The following is a 24,395-nucleotide window of genomic DNA, read 5'->3' on the forward strand; positions in this document are numbered from 1 at the left end:
TGAATTGCGCCCACTCTTGCGGTGCAGCGATAGGCGGCTGCCACAGGACTCTTAAAATGGCGGCCGGCTCTTCGGATTTGGGCCTGGTCCACTAAAATGGCCCTGGGACACATTTGAACTCGGACATTTGCCTGCTAGGGCTTGGGCCCCATTCTCAAAAGCGTCCCCTCAGCCTTGAAGATTCTAGAAAAAACCATTGGGGCCCCCGACTCCCGCAGGCTTCCGGTGGGGAGCGGCTGCCATAATTGCTTGCGGAATGGCCACGACGGAGCTACGAGACGGTGGTGCTCTCATGCTGACGCCAGCTTCAGTCTGAAACATCCAGAAACACTGTAGACTATCAATTCGATGACTTCCGGTGGAGCCCCAACGTGACCCGGTAGGGAAGAACTTGCCCTCCCCTCTTTTGACTGATGGTTCTTGTTGCCTGTCCCCTCTGTTGTCATCTAACGGAACCTTTTTGGATTGCCGAGTGAGAAAAAAAAAGGTGGGGCTTTCATCGCTTGGGAAAAAAAAATGTTTCAATCCAATGAAAAGTGTTATTTTTAGGTCATATGATCAAGCATTTCATCATTAGGAAACCAAAAGTAAAATGAACCAATGAAAAGTTTTATAAACAAGTCACATGACCTGTTATGCGGCTTTGGGCTATAAAAAGCCTACAAAATCCGTTGGCCTGTGAGGCGGCGTCAGTAGCGGACCGATGTGCGAATAGGCCGAAGGCAGCACAACGCGCCGAGATCCGGATGGCACCGAGGTGGTGTCCAGCAAGTTGCCGCACTGGTGTGACCATCCTACAATGCTGCGCCGAAAGCCGGCGTGGGGTGCCCGGGGGGGGGGGAGGCGGCGCGAACTGGCCTCTCCCGCCTCCCCAGGTGGAGGCACCTCATGTGCAGTGCGGCACCCCTTAGCGTTTCACTCGCCGTCCAGCAGAGTTGCGCCCACACTTGCTGCTACAGTAGGCCGAAGGCAGCACAACGCACCGAGATCCGGATGGCACCGAGGTGGTGTCCAGCAAGTTTCACTGGTGTGGCCATCCTACAATGCTGCGCCGAAAGACGGCGTGGGGTGCCCGGGGGGGGTTGGGGAGGCGGCGCAAACGGGCCTCTCCCGCCTCCCCAGGTGGAGGCACCTCATCTGCAGTGGGGCGCCTCTTAGCGTTTCACTCGCCTTCCAGCTGAGTTCCGCCCGCTCTTGCGGCACAGTGCCTCACCCTCCATCCAGCTGAGTTTCGCCCACTCTTGCGGTACAGCGTCTCGCCCGCCATCCAGCTGAGTTTCGCCCGCTCTTGCGGTACAGTGACTCACCCGCCATCCAGCTGAATTTCGCCCACTCTTGCGGTACAGTGACTCGAACGCGCCGAGATCCGGATGGCACCGAGGTGGTGTCCAGCAAGTTTCACTGGTGTGGCCATCCTACAATGCTGCGCCGAAAGACGGCGTGGGGTGCCCGGGGGGTTGAGGGGGGAGGCGGCGCAAACGGGCCTCTCCCGCCTCCCCAGGTGGAGGCACCTCATCTGCAGTGGGGCGCCTCTTAGCGTTTCACTCGCCTTCCAGCTGAGTTCCGCCCGCTCTTGCGGCACAGTGCCTCACCCTCCATCCAGCTGAGTTTCTCCCGCTCTTGCGGTACAGTGCCTCACCCGTCATCCAGCTGAGTTGCGCCCGCTCTTGCGGCTGCAGCGTCTCGCCCACCATCCAGCTGAATTGCGCTTACTCTTGCGGTGCAGCGAAAGGCGGCTGCAACAAGACTCTCAAAATGGCGGCCGGCTCTTTGGATTTGGGCCTGGCCCACTAAAATGGCCCTGGGACACCTTGGAACTCGGACGCTTGCCTGCTAGGGCATGGGCCCCATTCACGAAAGCGTCCCCTCTTTTGACTGATTGTTCTTGTTGCCTATCTCTTCTGTTGTCATTTAACGGAACCTTTTTGGACTGCCAAAAGGGGTTCTGGTCCGACCGCTGGTTGGTGGAGACATTTTGACTATATCCTGGACCTGCCCGGCCTTGCCCAAAATGGTGCCGGTATAAATGGGACTCGTAACTCCTTGTTGTGTACTGGTTGCCCAACCTTGATATCACAAGATACGTATACAGTTTTGAAGCACATGGCGGGCGGGGACGAGTACTGATTGAACATTTGGACATCCCTATTGATATTAAGTTCTGATGTGTTATTGATTACTGTACTATTGAAAGTTCGAATTAATGTCACCCATGGTACTTGCCCACAAATGTATATCTAGATAATTTTATTGTAACTGGCCCTGTCGTACTTTAATTATAAAATGTACGTCCACCGATTCCGCAACTGTTAGACACCTTAGTTCTTGCAACCTAATGGGTCGCCCGTTACGTTCTTCTACAGTGTAAATGTCCCCTCATCATATACGATTCCAGTTTGCTCCGTGGCCGGCCCACGTGGTTATAGGCCCGTATTTGTATACTGACATTTTCACAATAAAGGTTTTTAAAACAAAAAATGGTAGTAGTACCTAGATTGGTAAAGTTTTGAATAATAGCCACTGTTTTCGAATCAGTAAAAGGCAAGTGAAATAAAGCAGCCCGATTACATGACTGTTAAAAGGTATAATACGCAGGAACGCAGTAAAGATAAATGGTCAAGGGCTGTTGTGTTTTCCACTCCTGCAACATAAAGTGATCGATAAGAATCTGATATTCATGCCTATCAGCGACTAAGACAGAAGGCCGAGCCTTTTTTGTTCAACGGCTCCCTCATGGGACGAAGAAACGCCCTTTTTCTCGAAATAGGAATATTTTACTTGCAGGACAGTTGTAAATTTCCCGGGAAAATTCATTAGCCTGGAACATTGTTAGTGATAAACTGTAAATGCATCTGGGTCCTTTGCTTTACAAGTCAGTCAGAAAAAAAAAGGTGGGGCTTTCATCATTTGGGAAAAAAAATGTTCGAAAGCAATGAAAAGTGTTATTTTTAGGTCATATGACCAAGCCTTTCATCATTAGAATAACAAAAGTAAAATGAACCAATGAAAAGTTTTATTAACAAGTCACATGACCTGTTATGCTTACGTTACGCGCTGCGCGCCGCGCTCTGGATCGTTTCCGGGAAGCTGCGCCTCACGCACCAGAGCACTTCCGGGTGCGCTAACGCGGCGCGTCATATGACGCATTACGCAACAACGCAGGTCCAGAATATAGTCAAAATGTCTCCACCAACCAGCGGTCGGAACACAACCCCTTTCAGCAGTCCAAAAAGTTCTGTTAAATGACAAGAGAAGGGACAGGCAACAAGAACCATCAGTCAAAGAGGGGAGGGCAAGTTCTTCTCTACCGGGTCACGTTGGGGCTCCACCGGAACTGATCGAATTGGTAGTCTACAGTGTTTCTGGATGTTTTAGACTGAAGCTGGCGTCAGCATGAGAGCACCACCATCTCGTGGCTACGTCATGGCCATTCCGCGATCAATGAGACAGTCGCTCCCCACCGGAAGTCTACGGGAGTCGGGGGTCCCGGTGACTGTTGTAGAATCTTCAAGGCTGAGGGGACTCTTTTGGGAATGGGGCCCATGCCCTAGCAGTCAAGCGTCCGAGTTCCACGGTTGCCCAGAGCCATCTTTGCAGGCCAGGCCCAAGTCTGTGGAGCCGACCGCCATTTCGTGAGCTCCGTAGCAGCCGCCTGTCACTGTACCGCAAGATTGGGTGCAATTCCGTTGGATGGCGGGTGAGACGTAATAGCAAGAGCAGGCGCAATTCAGCTGGCCGAGCGAGGCACTGTGTCGCAAGAGCGGGCGCAAGTCAGCTGGTCGAGTGAAGCGCTGGGGTGTAGCTGAGAAACCTCCACCTGGGGAGGTGGGGGAGGCTCGTTCGCGCCGCCTCTCCCTTCTACTGCACCCCACGCCGTCTCCTGGCGCAGGTATATGTGATGGTCGGACCAGGGCACCGCAGGACGTGTCTTCAGGTCAAACGGATTGTGGGACAAGGTGTGGAGCAGGCGCAATTATCTCGGGGGCCTCCGTCAAGTGGTTCAGGGAGGCACCGCATCACATTGTTTTCCAATGCAGTCAGGTCCACAAACAGCCCCCATTTACTTTGAGAATAGTGAAGCTGCAGCAGGTGCAAATAAGCTTTAGACAGTGTTACAAGCGCTGCTCGGAACCCTTAACTATGGCACCCAACATCCAGGACTTATGCCATTTGTGCAAGGCAGTGACATCGAAGCATCTCAGGGACCAAGTAACATACCATATCCAGAGTCCTTCCCACAACCTCTGCCTTCCTTCTTACCTAGTTATTGTTCTTTCACTCCCACTCCAGGCTTTTAGTCTGTGGATGGAAAACCATGAACCTACACTCACCTATGAAAATCTTACTATTGATGGTTTATTTTGAGCTCAAAATACAAAGGCTTGTTGGGATCGATGTTGCAGCAGGCTGCCATGTAAATAGTTATTTAATAAAACGTTTTACCCTGTTACTTTGCTGGTGTGTTGTATATATTTATAATATTTGCATAGTGTTTGTCGTTATTTTGGGTGAGGTGGGCGGCGGAGCCGAGCTGTCTTGCAGCCATCATGGTGTCGAGCTCAGTTCCTCTCACTAGTTTCGTATTTGTCATGAGGGGTTGTTCATAATGTTTCTATTTTAGCGAGGTCAAAAAGAGATCCCATTAGTGGCCTACTGATTTTGCTTGATTCCTTTTGTTTTTTTAACGATTTTTCACTATCTGCAAAGACTAAACAGAGTATTGCGACTCTGTGCTTGTTTGTAAATAGGGAATGAACCAAAGAGAACCAATTCCAAAACAATAAATGCTAGGATAACAATCAATCAAATGGAGAGGGAAGCAGGCACGACGGATTACAACGGGGGCAAAGGCCTGTGTTACCTACCCTTCACTATCTGCAAAGAGAGAATACTCCTAAAAGAAAAGGAAAGTAAGTGGGGGGGCAGCGTTCAAAGCACATCAGCGTGCATAAATACGAAAATGTTTTTACCTACCACGTACTTGACATTTTACAGCTTTTGATATTTGCTATTAAAAAAACATTGAAATTCACTGAAAAAACCATAGGTTATAGACCATATATAGTTAGGAATTAGCATTTACAAAACCTTGAAAATTCACTGAAAAAACCATAGGTTATAGACCATATATAGTTAGGGATTAGCATTTACAAAACCTTAATTTACTCGCACAAAACCATTGAAATTCGCATATATAGTTAGTTGCACTAACTATATATCGCGCACCCGCAATCCACTGCTGATGATGTCACATATTACATAATTCATGACATGGTCAGTGACATCACTGATGACATCACTGATGACATCTCAACTGACATCACTGATGACAACACCCAGTGACTGTATGTTTCTGTAAAGTTAAAATATGTCTTACATATTGAAGAATGAGTGGATGTATAAGTGTCTGGATGAAGGATTTAGTAGGTGCATGACTGACTGTATGAGTGAGTGATTTAATGTGTCTCACTGAGTGCATGGGTTAGTGACTAAACTGTCTTAATTTGTGCATCATTATGTCTGTTGTTCTGTAAACTGATGCATGTGTTGATCAGTAGCTATATGAGTAACTATATGGGTTATTGATTGGTTGCCCAAGTATTTGTATGGGAGACTGAGTGTGTGTGAGGGTGGCTGGGAGGTGTGTGACTCTGTGCATAGATGTGTGAGTAGTTGATTCACTATATGTATGGGTTCAAAAGTGCATGTGGAAACAGCTGTATGGGCGGTTGACTGTCTGCATGAGTGTATTGGTGAGTGAATGGATTTCTCAGTGCTACATGTCAAAGTAAGTACATATGTAAAACACAGTACATGTGAGAGTTGACATATATAAATAACTGTGCATAAGAGCCAGTGAATGTGTGAGTGGCTGTATGGATCATTGTGAACATGTATCAGGGATTGTATAAGAGAGTAAATATGTGTTAGTATATGTTTGAATAAGTAAGGTGTGTATAACTGTATAGTTGAGAAAATGGAGGTGTGATTGATTCTTTGCATGACTGACTAGGTGTGTGAGTAACTCCATGGATAAGTGACAGTCTGTGAGTGTCTGTTTACACTGATTGTATCTAAGGTTATATTAGAGTCTGAAGATGTTCATTGTATTATCACATAAATGATATCATCAGTGATGTGATCAGTAATGTCAAATGAGATGTCATCAGTGATGTCATCAGTGATGTCATTTGAGATGTCATCAGTGATGTCATCAGTGATGTCACTGACCATGTCATGAATGATGTAATATGTGACTTCATCAGCAGTGGATTGCGGGTGCGCGATATATAGTTAGTGCAACTAACTATATATGCGAATTTCAATGGTTTTGTGCGAGTAAAATAAGGTTTTGTAAATGCTAATCCCTAACTATATATGGTCTATAACCTATGTTTTTTTCTGTGAATTTTCAAGGGTTTGTAAATGCTAATTCCTAACTATATATGGTCTATAACCTATGTTTTTTTCAGTGAATTTCAATGGTTTTTTAATAGCAAATATCAAAAGCTGTAAAATGTTCTCTTCTTTTAAATGACACTTTTTCCCCAAACTGCCTTGGTATATTCCAATATATGTCAAAGACAAAAATGTAAGTGGTCAAATCAATTTTTTCCACAATTTGAGAAAGCACAGAAACATGTGAATAAATCTGTTTCTGCTTACATGAGAGACTATGGAATGGGTTTAATATACAACAATAACTTGCGTTCCAACATTCAACACATCTACAGAAGAGATGGTGTGCACTTCTCCGATGAAGGGAATAGAATATTCGTCCTTTATTTAAAAGTGTGCATTGGAACCTACTTGTAGGTACCTAAATTAGCCACAGAACACAATAGCTCTTTTCAGAGCTACCCTACCTCTGATCATTCAAAACGTTTATCTTTTTCTAATTTTTTTTTCTTCACCAAAGTACGCTCCCGGGTTAGCTTACCGGTGCGCGTACCGGGCGCTCCCCCCACGAAATTTTCAAAAATTAAATTTTTTTATTTTTGCATATATCAGCGTCCTAATCCCCCCTCAGAAAACCTAGAGGGTCACAAAGTGTCTACCGTGCCCCCTTCTACCCATTCCGTACATTGTTTGTCCCCCATCTTATGTCTCAATTCTACCAATACACAAAATGGAGGACTCCCGTAACGCTGCCGGTTCGCGTACCGGGGAGCGCACCGGTAAGCGCTCGATAAAAAAAGGTGGGAAAGTAATTTACAGAAAAACTACTACAGACACTTTCATCAAATATAGAATAGGGCCTACTACATAGCAGTCCCTACCATTTACCCAAATTTGATGGAATTCCATTGAGAAAATTATGCTGTAAGCCTGACTAAATATCCTGAGGTTAATTACCTAACAAAAACACTTATGAAGTGTTAGAATTGACAACCAATCAAAATGCTACTTTCAATATCTTCTATTATTTTATGACATTTGATTGGTTATGTACCTGAATATATATAAAGAAAGAGAGATAAACACAGCCATTTTGACTACTACTTCCTGAAGTACATATCAAGTGCATTTCAACTGAGAACTTAAACTTCTTTTTGATTGGTAAGATGATATTTTAAAAACTGAAGTATGTTCTGCACTTTAAGTTAATTAGGAAAACATTTTCTGATAGTTATATACTCTCCCTCTGTAATAGGTATAGAATAAGATAGATTTCTCTGTTTTAGTTATGGATGGAGTTAGGCTTGTCTTGTATAATTAAGAACTAACTTAGGCTTTATCACATACATTTTTTTATATTTCTACTTCCAGTCTGATACCATACACTGCCCAAAGATAAAATCACTGTTTAAAAAAACAAACTACCTGTCTGTACTTAAACCCAACAGTGCCCTATCTGTACTGATATATTTTTAAAAAATTCGTTTTACAGCACAAAAATGGAAGGAGAGAACAAAACTAACTTGGAAATTGTTGCAAGAAGCAGCACAGATAAAGAAATTGACTCTGAATTCTATGATGAATCACGGGACTTTGAACTTCTGCAATGTGTGGAATCAGTAGATTTCCTAATTGAAAATGAAAAAAAATCTGACAATGAATTATTAGAAGTTCTTTTTAATTTTGAATCTGAAAAATAAATTTTTATTTAATAATTCAAAAATTGTTTGAGACATTATTCATTTTTATATGTATTTTGTAAACTAGTAGCAAATTGATTATAATGTAAAATCAGACTTTAAATATACTGTGCAACTTTTTTGTGTTACATAGTAAGTTTGCTCATAATTACTTCCTTTCTTCCACTATATTATCTCCAAAGTGTATTTAACATCTCTTTATCATCTCCTGCCTCCATGGTGTTTCTGCTTTCCTGACAGACTACGCTATCAATTCCATATACCACAATAACTTCTGAAACAACATGCAAGATATTTACAAAGAAAAGGGTGTATTTTTATTTTTAGACTCTGCATTGGTACCTACATCTTGGTACTTAAATAAAAAAAAAAAAAAAAAAACCCCAAAAAGAACAATCAATAAACATACAATATTTGAACATTCTTTCATCCCATTTTCCCAATATTACGCTTCCCGGACCGCTTCCCGGTGCGCGTACCGAGCGCTCCCCCGCAAAAAACGATAATAATTTTTTTTTTTTGGACCCGCGGGGCCCTTTTAAAGCCCCCTCATCAAACCTAGGGGGTCAGGGAGGATGTACTCTGCCCCCTTATGCTCATTTCCCACTTTGTTTTTTCCACCTCTTGTGTCGCGATCCTACCGAGACACAAGATGGCGGCCGCTCCGGACTGTTTAGAATGTTGACAGTCACCGGGGAGCCAATCCGCTTCTCCTCGCGAAGTTCCGTTACGCGTCAGGTACGCGAACCGGGGTGCTAACCGAGACGCTGTCACAGATATATCTGTTTTTTAAAATTTTTATTTCTCAAAATCCACTGGAGCACATATATTGAGACATAGCAAAGGCATGTCGGGCAAACCAAATCTACAATTTTGCCAAGTTTCGTGTAAATCCATTCAACTGTTCGAGCTAAAAGGGATTCCAACTGCCCTATGGAAAAATGAATGGGAAAAACACGTTTTGGGACCCCCCTTTTTCTCGGCCCCCCTTGACGTAACCCCCCCAAATTTTCAGGGGCCGCTCAGAAACAAAATGTGCCAATTCCGTCCACAAACGCCAAAGTTATTCAACATAGAATTTTCAGAAATCCCATAGGAAAAAAATCCTAACTATGTATACCTACTGGCGACCGCCAGTAGGTAATATATATATATATATATATATATATATATCCAACACATGAGTTTTCCCCATTTTGAAGAGCCAACATCAGGTAGGTATTGTGAATTTCGTTTTTATTGCAGGAAAACAGCGTGGCAAGAGGAGAACAAAGTCCATTCAAATCACCAGCCTGACGCGTTTCCATGCTCTCCCGAGCATTTCCTCAGAGGCTTCTGAAAACTCTGTAAGGAGCCTGGAGTATTTCAATTGTTGGCACCTGCTCCAGTGGGCGTTGGCGCCCCCAGAGCCTGCTGGTGCTTGTAGTTTAATGAATCACGCTTAAAATAAGCTGCTCCCAGAGTAGAATAGTTCGTAAAAAATATTAACACCCCAATGGGTTTGGAAATTGTTCACTTTACTCTGCGCTGTGAATAACATCATGCAACACGACCTTGCCTGCCAATTCATGCTTTTAGCCAGGTGACTGCAGCTTGGACCACTTCCATGTGGTAAGGGCACTTCTCCGACCGGGGACGGCCGGTAAACAAATCCAACACATGAGTTTTCCCCATTTTGAAGAGCCAACATCAGGTAGGTATTGTGAATTTCGTTTTTATTGCAGGAAAACAGCGTGGCAAGAGGAGAACAAAGTCCATACAAATCACCAGCCTGACGCGTTTCCATGCTCTCCCGAGCATTTCCTCAGAGGCTTCTGAAAACTCTGTAAGGAGCCTGGAGTATTTCAATTGTTGGCACCTGCTCCAGTGGGCGTTGGCGCCCCCAGAGCCTGCTGGTGCTTGTAGTTTAATGAATCACGCTTAAAATAAGCTGCTCCCAGAGTAAAATAGTTCGTAAAAAATATTAACACCCCAATGGGTTTGGAAATTGTTCACTTTACTCTGCGCTGTGAATAACATCATGCAACAAGACCTTGCCTGCCAATTCATGCTTTTAGCCAGGTGACTGCAGCTTGGACCACTTCCATGTGGTAAGGGCACTTCTCCGACCGGGGACGGCCGTTAAACAAATCCAACACATGAGTTTTCCCCATTTTGAAGAGCCAACATCAGGTAGGTATTGTGAATTTCGTTTTTATTGCAGGAAAACAGCGTGGCAAGAGGAGAACAAAGTCCATTCAAATCACTAGCCTGACGCGTTTCCATGCTCTCCCGAGCATTTCCTCAGAGGCTTCTGAAAACTCTGTAAGGAGCCTGGAGTATTTCAATTGTTGGCACCTGCTCCAGTGGGCGTTGGCGCCCCCAGAGCCTGCTGGTGCTTGTAGTTTAATGAATCACGCTTAAAATAAGCTGCTCCCAGAGTAAAATAGTTCGTAAAAAATATTAACACCCCAATGGGTTTGGAAATTGTTCACTTTACTCTGCGCTGTGAATAACATCATGCAACACGACCTTGCCTGCCAATTCATGCTTTTAGCCAGGTGACTGCAGCTTGGACCACTTCCATGTGGTAAGGGCACTTCTCCGACCGGGGACGTCCGGTAAACAAATCCAACACATGAGTTTTCCCCATTTTGAAGAGCCAACATCAGGTAGGTATTGTGAATTTCGTTTTTATTGCAGGAAAACAGCGTGGCAAGAGGAGAACAAAGTCCATTCAAATCACCAGCCTGACGCGTTTCCATGCTCTCCCGAGCATTTCCTCAGAGGCTTCTGAAAACTCTGTAAGGAGCCTGGAGTATTTCAATTGTTGGCACCTGCTCCAGTGGGCGTTGGCGCCCCCAGAGCCTGCTGGTGCTTGTAGTTTAATGAATCACGCTTAAAATAAGCTGCTCCCAGAGTAAAATAGTTCGTAAAAAATATTAACACCCCAATGGGTTTGGAAATTGTTCACTTTACTCTGCGCTGTGAATAACATCATGCAACACGACCTTGCCTGCCAATTCATGCTTTTAGCCAGGTGACTGCAGCTTGGACCACTTCCATGTGGTAAGGGCACTTCTCCGACCGGGGACGGCCGGTAAACAAATCCATCACATGAGTTTTCCCCATTTTGAAGAGCCAACATCAGGTAGGTATTGTGAATTTCGTTTTTATTGCAGGAAAACAGCGTGGCAAGAGGAGAACAAAGTCCACTGGAGCAGGTGCCAACAATTGAAATACTCCAGGCTCCTTACAGAGTTTTCAGAAGCCTCTGAGGAAATGCTCGGGAGAGCATGGAAACGCGTCAGGCTGGTGATTTGAATGGACTTTGTTCTCCTCTTGCCACGCTGTTTTCCTGCAATAAAAACGAAATTCACAATACCTACCTGAGGTTGGCTCTTCAAAATGGGGAAAACTCATGTGTTGGATTTGTTTACCGGCCGTCCCCGGTCGGAGAAGTGCCCTTACCACATGGAAGTGGTCCAAGCTGCAGTCACCTGGCTAAAAGCATGAATTGGCAGGCAAGGTCTTGTTGCATGATGTTATTCACAGCGCAGAGTAAAGTGAACAATTTCCAAACCCATTGGGGTGTTAATATTTTTTACGAACTATTTTACTCTGGGAGCAGCTTATTTTAAGCGTGATTCATTAAACTACAAGCACCAGCAGGCTCTGGGGGCGCCAACGCCCACTGGAGCAGGTGCCAACAATTGAAATACTCCAGGCTCCTTACAGAGTTTTCAGAAGCCTCTGAGGAAATGCTCGGGAGAGCATGGAAACGCGTCAGGCTGGTGATTTGAATGGACTTTGTTCTCCTCTTGCCACGCTGTTTTCCTGCAATAAAAACGAAATTCACAATACCTACCTGATGTTGGCTCTTCAAAATGGGGAAAACTCATGTGTTGGATTTGTTTACCGGCCGTCCCCGGTCGGAGAAGTGCCCTTACCACATGGAAGTGGTCCAAGCTGCAGTCACCTGGCTAAAAGCATGAATTGGCAGGCAAGGTCTTGTTGCATGATGTTATTCACAGCGCAGAGTAAAGTGAACAATTTCCAAACCCATTGGGGTGTTAATATTTTTTACGAACTATTTTACTCTGGGAGCAGCTTATTTTAAGCGTGATTCATTAAACTACAAGCACCAGCAGGCTCTGGGGGCGCCAACGCCCACTGGAGCAGGTGCCAACAATTGAAATACTCCAGGCTCCTTACAGAGTTTTCAGAAGCCTCTGAGGAAATGCTCGGGAGAGCATGGAAACGCGTCAGGCTGGTGATTTGAATGGACTTTGTTCTCCTCTTGCCACGCTGTTTTCCTGCAATAAAAACGAAATTCACAATACCTACCTGATGTTGGCTCTTCAAAATGGGGAAAACTCATGTGTTGGATTTGTTTACCGGCCGTCCCCGGTCGGAGAAGTGCCCTTACCACATGGAAGTGGTCCAAGCTGCAGTCACCTGACTAAAAGCATGAATTGGCAGGCAAGGTCGTGTTGCATGATGTTATTCACAGCGCAGAGTAAAGTGAACAATTTCCAAACCCATTGGGGTGTTAATATTTTTTACGAACTATTTTACTCTGGGAGCTGCTTATTTTAAGCGTGATTCATTAAACTACAAGCACCAGCAGGCTCTGGGGGCGCCAACGCCCACTGGAGCAGGTGCCAACAATTGAAATACTCCAGGCTCCTTACAGAGTTCTCAGAAGCCTCTGAGGAAATGCTCGGGAGAGCATGGAAACGCGTCAGGCTGGTGATTTGAATGGACTTTGTTCTCCTCTTGCCACGCTGTTTTCCTGCAATAAAAACGAAATTCACAATACCTACCTGATGTTGGCTCTTCAAAATGGGGAAAACTCATGTGTTGGATTTGTTTACCGGCCGTCCCCGGTCGGAGAAGTGCCCTTACCACATGGAAGTGGTCCAAGCTGCAGTCACCTGGCTAAAAGCATGAATTGGCAGGCAAGGTCGTGTTGCATGATGTTATTCACAGCGCAGAGTAAAGTGAACAATTTCCAAACCCATTGGGGTGTTAATATTTTTTACGAACTATTTTACTCTGGGAGCAGCTTATTTTAAGCGTGATTCATTAAACTACAAGCACCAGCAGGCTCTGGGGGGCCAACGCCCACTGGAGCAGGTGCCAACAATTGAAATACTCCAGGCTCCTTACAGAGTTTTCAGAAGCCTCTGAGGAAATGCTCGGGAGAGCATGGAAACGCGTCAGGCTGGTGATTTGAATGGACTTTGTTCTCCTCTTGCCACGCTGTTTTCCTGCAATAAAAACGAAATTCACAATACCTACCTGATGTTGGCTCTTCAAAATGGGGAAAACTCATGTGTTGGATTTGTTTACCGGCCGTCCCCGGTCGGAGAAGTGCCCTTACCACATGGAAGTGGTCCAAGCTGCAGTCACCTGGCTAAAAGCATGAATTGGCAGGCAAGGTCGTGTTGCATGATGTTATTCACAGCGCAGAGTAAAGTGAACAATTTCCAAACCCATTGGGGTGTTAATATTTTTTACGAACTATTTTACTCTGGGAGCAGCTTATTTTAAGCGTGATTCATTAAACTACAAGCACCAGCAGGCTCTGGGGGCGCCAACGCCCACTGGAGCAGGTGCCAACAATTGAAATACTCCAGGCTCCTTACAGAGTTTTCAGAAGCCTCTGAGGAAATGCTCGGGAGAGCATGGAAACGCGTCAGGCTGGTGATATGAATGGACTTTGTTCTCCTCTTGCCACGCTGTTTTCCTGCAATAAAAACGAAATTCACAATACCTACCTGATGTTGGCTCTTCAAAATGGGGAAAACTCATGTGTTGGATATGTATATATATATATATTCACTGAAAAAACCATAGGTTATAGACCATATATAGTTAGGAATTCGCATTTACAAAACCTTATTTTACTCACACAAAACCATTGAAATTCCATATATAGTTAGTTGCACTAACTATATATCGCGCACCCGCAATCCACTGCTGATGATGTCACATATTACATCATTCATGACATGGGCTCTTTTGTCTCTGGTGGCCATTTTGGGAGACTGCATGTCAGAATGTTTTAATGAAATAGAAAAGGATTTGAGAAGTCACTCAAAATGTGCCCTAATTTTTCATTCTGCAGCACTAATCATACTTTCTATGGCAAAATATACCCCCTCATGTTGTTTCTTTTTAAAATAAATGTTTTAAGAGTTACCACTTTATTCCAATCAAGATGGCTTCAGGTGTGCCATACCTTTGTAATAAGTAGGACTGTTAGCGCTCTAGTTGTTCTTTAGAACACTCTGGGACATTCTGTCATTGGGCTATACTTGGGCTACATCTGGGTGATATTTGGGCTACATTTGGGCTCTTTTGTCTCTGGTGGCCATTTTGGGAGACTGCATGTCAGAATGTTTTAATGAAATAGAAAAGGATTTGAGAAGTCACTCAAAATGTGCCCTAATTTTTCATTCTGCAGCACTAATCATACTTTCTATGGCAAAATATACCCCCTCATGTTGTTTCTTTTTAAATTAAATGTTTTAAGAGTTACCACTTTATTCCAATCAAGATGGCTTCAGGTGTGCCATACCTTTGTAATCAGTAGGACTGTTAGCGCTCTAGTTGTTCTTGAGAACACTCTAGGAGGCTGCAGTAGAACACAAAGGAATCAACTGACAGTCTCTGTCCTTGTTGGATGTACATGTTTTACTGAGAATGTCAGACTTCATTTTCACATGACTGAGAAAGATAATGTGAATTTACAGAAAATATGCTTTCAGTTTAGCTTATAGATCCCCTTCCAAACCACTGTGGGAAAATCATGAGATATTAGTTTTCTTTCAAACAATATTCATGATATCACAGCAGAAGGTTTTTTCACATGGTAAAATCACCTTAGAACCCACCACAATTCCTAAAACGAGTATGGTACCATCAACAAATGATTTATAATGTAACTAAAGTCCTAAAACCCTCTATTAACTACAATGATTTTTAATGAGGTGCTATCATGTATATTGGTCCCAAGATGGCTGCCAACACTTCTTGGATGAAGTGCTGACAGCCAATCAGATCAGATGTGTGGTTAGGCTCCGCCCAGATATATATCTTTTTTTGAACCTAAATTACTCAAAATCCACTGGAGCACATATATTGAGACCTAGCAAAGGCACATCGGGCTAACAGTCCCTACAATTTTGCCAAGTTTCGTGCAAATCCATTCAGCCGTTCGAGCTAAAAGTGAGGCCAACCGCCCTATGGAAATTAACATGGGAAAAACGCGTTTTGGGACCCCCCTTTTTTCTCGGCCCCCCCTTGATGAAACCCCCCCAAATTGTCAGGGGCTGCTCAGAAACAAAATGTTCAATTTTCCTGAAAATTTCAGCCAATTCCGTCCACAAACGCCAAAGTTATTAGACATAGAATTTTCAAAAATCCCATAGAGAAAAAATCCTAACTATATATACCTACTGGCGACCGCCAGTAGGTAATATATATATATATATATATATATATATATATATATATATATATATATATATATATATATATATATATATATATATTTACAAAGATAACAAGAATAATTATTTAGCACTATAAAATCCACAACAAATACCTAAAATTAATTACACATTTACATTTAATATTTACTAATTGATTATTGAAAATTAATGTTGTATTATTTATTAATTAGAGCAACAATGAAAGAGTGTTACTTATTTGGAAAACACACAGGTAGTAGAGCACATAGGAAAAACAACACCTATTTGGTGTGTTTAGAAAGCCCTCACTCACCGACCTGGTCGGTGACATGCTTCATCATCGGGCCCCACTGGGAGTGACCGAATGTCACCCCAGTGTGCTTCAACACCAGATTTACTGCGGAGCGGGTAATGTGAAGATGTGAGAGCTAAGTGATAAACTACGTGAAAAGAGTGACGTGGTGGGGTTAAAAATGACTTTATTGTATCAAAAATTGATTGAATGGCTGATCAACAAAGATATATTAAAAATCTGTTGGCAAATTAGACCAACTAAGTTGAATGGTCTGTTTCCAATACTTCTAAGTGATATGTTTCTGCCAATGTCGGTGTAATTAACCTGGCATTCGTCAGGACCTATGGTGAATTAAACCCCGCCGGTATGGACACGCTAAGGCCCACCCTACCAAGGGACATGAAAGCAAAAAGTCGTCTGAAAAAAGTGCAAATGGAAGGGGGCCACACAGAAAAAAATATATTGGTGGTCAGAACCCCTGCTTGTCTCTGGATTAGAGACTCCAAAAATTAAAATGCACTTGAAAGGTGAGAAAATATCACCACATAGACCTCGGGAGGGGGGTGATGGCGTGTTTGGCACATCGCCCACGACGCCAGGCACCCGTGTGTGAACCTGCACGATCCCTCTGGACCGGGTCTCGACGATGGGGACCCGGTGCACAAGAGCGGAATAAGTAGAGTTAAAAATAATATAACTTAAATTAAATAAATTAAATATTATTATTATTATTATTATTATTAATATTATTATTATTATTATTATTAACAAATTACATTAATCTTAATATATTGTAACTAATTATAACAAATAAACTACATGTAATTAATATAAACACAAAAAAGTGTACATATACATATATTTACTTAAATATATTTTATTAACTATTATCTTCATTAATTTATAAACGTTATTAATTATATAAAAATAAAATAAAAACATATAAATAATTAAAAATAAATAAAAATATGAAATATATTCTATATTTAACTAACACATTAAACTATAAAAAATAATAATACATATATTTAATAACAAAATAAAAACATTAATAGTTAAAACATTAGATAGAGGGAGGGTAAAAATTACTATTCCCACTTCAGTGAGTGCAACAGTAGGGAAAGCGCAGGATCCCAAAACAATAAAAAAATAAAAATATCAAGATTTTCAAAAATTTAATTTCTAATTTTAACATAGGTAATATATATATATATATATATATATATATATATATATATATATATATATATATATATATGAAAAACCAAGCTCCTCCTCAGCACGCTCTGCGCTCGCAGACACAGCTTCCACGCCAGCAAGAATGAGGAATGGACCAACAAAGTCAGCAAGATGTTATTTTTATTTACTCCAACAGAACCAGCGACGCGTTTCGAGCAAAAGAGCCCTTGTTCAACATTTTCAATAAATTTAATTTCTAATTTTAACATAGTAAATATATACATATATATATATTATCCGCTCGTTTCCTCTCAGCAAACGTCCACCATCTGGAACCACAGCAAAGGAAGAAACAGAAGACCCAGAGTACAGGTGAGTTTTTTTATTATTCAGGCACACCTCGTCAGCATAACGTTTCGGCCTACACAGAGGCCTTGGTCACATATATACATATATATATTATTAACAAAGATAACAAGAATAATTATTTAGCACTATAAAATCCACAACAAATACCTAAAATTAATTACACATTTACATTTAATATTTACTAACTGATTAATGAAAATTAATGTTGTAATATTTATTAATTAAACAATTAATTACTTACCAGCTTTCACATCATTTACACATATATACACCACAACACACACCTAAAATTAATTACACAATTACATGTAATATTATTACTAATTAATTATTTAAAATTAATTATTTAATATTTATTAATTAAACAATGAATTACTTACCAGCTTTCACACCATTTACACATATATACACCACAACACACACCTAAAATTAATTACACAATTAAAATTAATAATTACTAAATAATTAATAGAAATCAATGTTAAACTATTTAATAATGAATCAATAAAAATTAATTACTTACCACCCTTCACACCATTTACATATATAAACACCACAACACTCACCTAAAATAAATTAAAAAATTAACATACTTAATTATTCATTAACTAATTGAAATTAATGAACAACTAATTATTAAACAATAATTAATTATTAAATTAACACATTCATGAATACATTAATTTTACATAATTAAATTACTTCCCACCCTGTTCCCCTATAAACCCACAACCCGCTACGGAACTAATAACTCAAAATTAAACTTATAATAAATTAATACGTAGAAAAATTCTGAAACATATAATAAAATGAAAAACAGTTCTCATTGAAAACACTAAAATACATAACATTATCAAAAAATCGATATTTTAGTAAACTATATTTTTGTAAACAATATTTTTTACAACGATATTTTTGTAATCGATATTACTTACCTGTCAGACGATATTCTTGTCATCTATATTGTTGTGGTCGATATTTCTTCCAAATGATATTCCTGCGGCAATATTTTTGTTCCACGATATTCCTGCTCTGCACCAGTAAGAGATCTGTTGGCCCCACAGATCCTTCATGGTGTGATGCATACAATTTTTTTAACCTTCATTTCTCCAAAACTACTAAATGGGTTTACACCAAAACTAAGCCCGGGCGGCTAACTACGCCCTGCCAGCACAGTTTAGGTAGTTTTGCCTACTCTGTATTCCGTCCGAAACGCGGAGTTTAGAAAAAACTACCACTTCGTGGTGGAGCATAGTTAGCCGGCCCCTCCACCCTCCCAAAGTAATTATAACGTTATTAAAAAGGCACTTACCTGCCGTGGCTGCCTCCTCCTTGCCATGACCGCTCTCCTTCCTCCTCCTCGCTGTCTTTCTTCAATGATAACCCCTACGTTGTACGTCTTGCTAATGAGCATGTGCAAGATGTACAACATAGGGGTAATCTAAGAAGAAGGACGCCGAGGACAAGGAAGGAGAACAGTCATGGCAAGGAGGAGGCAGCCACAGCAGGCAAGTGCCAGTTTTATTACCCTATACTTACTTTGGGAGGGGGAGGGTGCATAGCGGAGCGGGACAAAGTTCCACTGAGTTGTTTTACAACTCCGTGGAACTTCGCAAAGAGGCACTACGCCTGCTCCGCCCACCCTTAACCAAATCACAAGTACTCTCTCTGGATCAAAATCTATACTTCTGCCAAATTTGGTGTAAATCTGCTCAGCCATTTAGGTAGTAGCTGTGCCTAAATTTCCTGTGGGAAAAATGCATTTATGGGAACCCCCTATTTCTCTGCTACCACTTGATGGATCATTATGACATTTTTTATGTGCAAACTAGTCAAAAGTTAGCACTTGCTTAGGAAAGTTATTTGAAGATTCATCAACCAGTGCCAAAGAAATTAGCAACACAAAAAAGGCATTTGCCACGGAAGCACGATCCTAACTATGACTACACAGTAATGACCAGCACCGATTGATATATATATATATATATATATATATTACCTACTGGCGGTCGCCAGTAGGTATATATAGTTAGGATTTTTTCTCTATGGGATTTTTGAAAATTCTATGTCTAATAACTTTGGCGTTTGTGGACGGAATTGGCTGAAATTTTCAGGAAAATTGAACATTTTGTTTCTGAGCAGCCCCTGACAATTTGGGGGGGTTTCACCAAGGGGGCGCCGAGAAAAAAGGGGGGTCCCAAAACGCGTTTTTCCCATGTTAATTTCCATAGGGCGGTTGGCCTCACTTTTAGCTCGAACGGCTGAATGGATTTGCACGAAACTTGGCAAAATTGTAGGGACTGTTAGCCCGATGTGCCTTTGCTAGGTCTCAATATATGTGCTCCAGTGGATTTTGAGTAATTTAGGTTCAAAAAAAGATATATATCTGGGCGGAGCCTAACCACACATCTGATCTGATTGGCTGTCAGCACTTCATCCAAGAAGTGTTGGCAGCCATCTTGGGACCAATATACATGATAGCACCTCATTAAAAATCATTGTAGTTAATAGAGGGTTTTAGGACTTTAGTTACATTATAAATCATTTGTTGATGGTACCATACTCGTTTTAGGAATTGTGGTGGGTTCTAAGGTGATTTTACCATGTGAAAAAACCTTCTGCTGTGATATCATGAATATTGTTTGAAAGAAAACTAATATCTCATGATTTTCCCACAGTGGTTTGGAAGGGGATCTATAAGCTAAACTGAAAGCATATTTTCTGTAAATTCACATTATCTTTCTCAGTCATGTGAAAATGAAGTCTGACATTCTCAGTAAAACATGTACATCCAACAAGGACAGAGACTGTCAGTTGATTCCTTTGTGTTCTACTGCAGCCTCCTAGAGTGTTCTCAAGAACAACTAGAGCGCTAACAGTCCTACTGATTACAAAGGTATGGCACACCTGAAGCCATCTTGATTGGAATAAAGTGGTAACTCTTAAAACATTTAATTTAAAAAGAAACAACATGAGGGGGTATATTTTGCCATAGAAAGTATGATTAGTGCTGCAGAATGAAAAATTAGGGCACATTTTGAGTGACTTCTCAAATCCTTTTCTATTTCATTAAAACATTCTGACATGCAGTCTCCCAAAATGGCCACCAGAGACAAAAGAGCCCAAATGTAGCCCAAATATCACCCAGATGTAGCCCAAGTATAGCCCAATGACAGAATGTCCCAGAGTGTTCTAAAGAACAACTAGAGCGCTAACAGTCCTACTTATTACAAAGGTATGGCACACCTGAAGCAATCTTGATTGGAATAAAGTGGTAACTCTTAAAACATTTAATTTAAAAAGAAACAACATGAGGGGGTATATTTTGCCATAGAAAGTATGATTAGTGCTGCAGAATGAAAAATTAGGGCACATTTTGAGTGACTTCTCAAATCCTTTTCTATTTCATTAAAACATTCTGACATGCAGTCTCCCAAAATGGCCACCAGAGGCAAAAGAGCCCAAATGTAGCCCAAATATCACCCAGATGTAGCCCAAGTATAGCCCAATGACAGAATGTCCCAGAGTGTTCTAAAGAACAACTAGAGCGCTAACAGTCCTACTTATTACAAAGGTATGGCACACCTGAAGCCATCTTGATTGGAATAAAGTGGTAACTCTTAAAACATTTAATTTAAAAAGAAACAACATGAGGGGGTATATTTTGCCATAGAAAGTATGATTAGTGCTGCAGAATGAAAAATTAGGGCACATTTTGAGTGACTTCTCAAATCCTTTTCTATTTCATTAAAACATTCTGACATGCAGTCTCCCAAAATGGCCACCAGAGACAAAAGAGCCCAAATGTAGCCCAAATATCACCCAGATGTAGCCCAAGTATAGGCCAATGACAGAATGTCCCAGAGTGTTCTAAAGAACAACTAGAGCGCTAACAGTCCTACTTATTACAAAGGTATAGCACACCTGGAGCCATCGTGATGGGAATAAAGTGGTAACTCTTAAAACATTTAATTTAAAAAGGAACACAATGAGGGGGTATATTATGCAATAGAAGGTATTATTAGTGCTGCAGAAAGAAAAATTAGGGCACATTTTGAGTGACTTTTCAAATCCTCTTCTATTTCATTAAAAAATTCTGACATGCAGTCTCCCAAAATGGCCACCAGAGACAAAAGAGCCCAAATGTAGCCCAAATATCACCCAGATGTAGCCCAAGTATAGCCCAATGACAGAATGTCCCAGAGTATTCTAAAGAACAACTAGAGCGCTAACAGTCCTACTTATTACAAAGGTATGGCACACCTGAAGCCATCTTGATTGGAATAAAGTGGTAACTCTTAAAACATTTAATTTAAAAAGGAACAAAATGAGGGGGTATATTTTGCCATATGAATTATGATTAGTGCTGCAGAAAGAAAAATTAGGGCACATTTTGAGTGACTTCTCAAACCCTCTTCAATTTCTTAAAAAAATTCTGACATACAGTCTCCCAAGATGGCCACCAGAGACAAAAGAGCCTAAATGTAGCCCAAATATCACCCAGATGTACCCCAAGTATAGCCCAATGACAGAATGTCCCAGAGTGTTGTAAAGAACAACTAGAGCGCTAACAGTCTTACTTATGACAAAAGTATGGCACACCAGAAGCCATCTTGATTGGAATGAAGTGGTAAGTCTGAAAACACTCAATTTAAAAAGGAACAACATGAGGGGGTTAATTTTGCCATAGAAAGTATGATTAGTGCTTCAGAAAGAAAAATTAGGGATCATTTTGAGTGACTTCTCAAATCCTCTTCTATTTCATTAAAAAAATTCTGACATGCAGACTGAAACATGCACTTTGAATACCAGCAGCAGACGTCCCTGGTGAGCAGTAGCTTTACTACAGTGATCTAATGTGCAACTAGAGTGCTAACATTCAGAATTTATGGCAAATGTGTGACACATCTGAATGCCTTCTTGATGGAACCAAAGTAAACAAGCATTGAAAATGCAATAGATCTCGCCCTCGTTTAAGTTAAAGCCATTCTGTTTGTAATGAGGTGGCTTTTTAGCTTTGCTTTTATTAGTGTTTTTTCAACTTTCATGTAAATAACATGCATCTGTATGCATATAAGTATATGTATGCATGCATTTATGTTTGTATTTATATAGATATACAGATGATATATGTTTATATATGTATGTATATATATATATTCACTGAAAAAACCATAGGTTATAGACCATATATAGTTAGGAATTAGCATTTACAAAACCTTGAAAATTCACTGAAAAAACCATAGGTTATAGACCATATATAGTTAGGAATTAGCATTTACAAAACCTTGAAAATTCACTGAAAAAACCATAGGTTATAGACCATATATAGTTAGGAATTCGCATTTACAAAACCTTATTTTACTCACACAAAACCATTGAAATTCCATATATAGTTAGTTGCACTAACTATATATCGCGCACCCGCAATCCACTGCTGATGATGTCACATATTACATCATTCATGACATGGTCAGTGGCATCACTGATGACATCACTGATGACATCTCAAATGACATCACTGATGACATCACTGATGACAACATCCAGTGACTGTATGTTTCTGTAAAGTTAAAATATGTCTTACATATTGAAGAATGAGTGGATGTATAAGTGTCTGGATGAAGGATTTAGTAGGTGCATGACTGACTGTATGAGTGAGTGATTAAATGTGTCTCACTGAGTGCATGGGTTAGTGACTAAACTGTCTTAATTTGTGCATCATTATGTCTGTTGTTCTGTAAACTGTTGCATGTGTTGATAAGTAGCTGTATGAGTAACTATATGGGTTATTGATTGGTTGCCCAAGTATTTGTATGGGAGACTGAGTGTGTGTGTGGGTGGCTGGGAGGTGTATGACTCTGTGCATAGATGTGTGAGCAGTTGATTCACTAGATGTATGGTTTCAAAAGTGCATGTGGAAACAGCTGTATGGGCGGTTGACTGTGTGCATGAGTGTATTGGTGAGTGAATGGATATCTCAGTGCTACATGTCAAAGTAAGTACATATGTAAAACACAGTACATGTGAGAGTTGACATATATAAATAACTGTGCATAAGAGCCAGTGAATGTGTGAGTGGCTGTATGGATCATTGTGAACTTGTATCAGGGATTGTATAAGAGAGTAAATATGTGTTAGTATATGTTTGAATAAGTAAAGTTTGTATAACTGTATAGTTGAGGAAATGGAGGTGTGATTGATTCTTTGCATGACTGACTAGGTGTGTGAGTAACTCCATGGATGAGTGACAGTCTGTGAGTGTCTGTTTACACTGATTGTATCTAAGGTTATATTAGAGTCTGAAGAGGTTCATCGTATTATCACATGAATGATATCATCAGTGATGTGATCAGTAATGTCAAATGAGATGTCATCAGTGATGTCATTTGAGATGTCATCAGTGATGTCATTTGAGATGTCATCAGTGATGTCATCAGTGATGTCACCAGTGATGTCACTGACCATGTCATGAATGATGTAATATGTGACATCATCAGCAGTGGATTGCGGGTGCGCGATATATAGTTAGTGCAACTAACTATATATGGAATTTCAATGGTTTTGTGTGAGTAAAATAAGGTTTTGTAAATGCGAATTCCTAACTATATATGGTCTATAACCTATGGTTTTTTCAGTGAATATATATATATATATATATATATATATATATATATATATATATATATATATATATATATATCTGCAAATACCTCGCAGCAGCGGCGCTTCCTTAGCGAAACACGAGGCAAGGACCATCTTTTTTCAGCATTCTTGTTTATTTAGCCATTAGACAGGTAGTCATAACGCGTTTCGGCCGTCCCAGCGGCCTTGGTCACATGGCGTTACAGATTGCTTTTGCCCTTTTTAAAGTGATATCGTGCAGTCACATGTTCCATTGATGGACATAAACAAAATACTACATGTATAAATACATATATGTTATTTCTCTCTCATCCTTACCATTGCAAATGATAATTATTAACTGTATAA

This window comes from Lissotriton vulgaris, chromosome 11 (assembly GCF_964263255.1).
Source record: "Lissotriton vulgaris chromosome 11, aLisVul1.2, whole genome shotgun sequence".
Classification (NCBI taxonomy): domain Eukaryota; kingdom Metazoa; phylum Chordata; class Amphibia; order Caudata; family Salamandridae; genus Lissotriton; species Lissotriton vulgaris.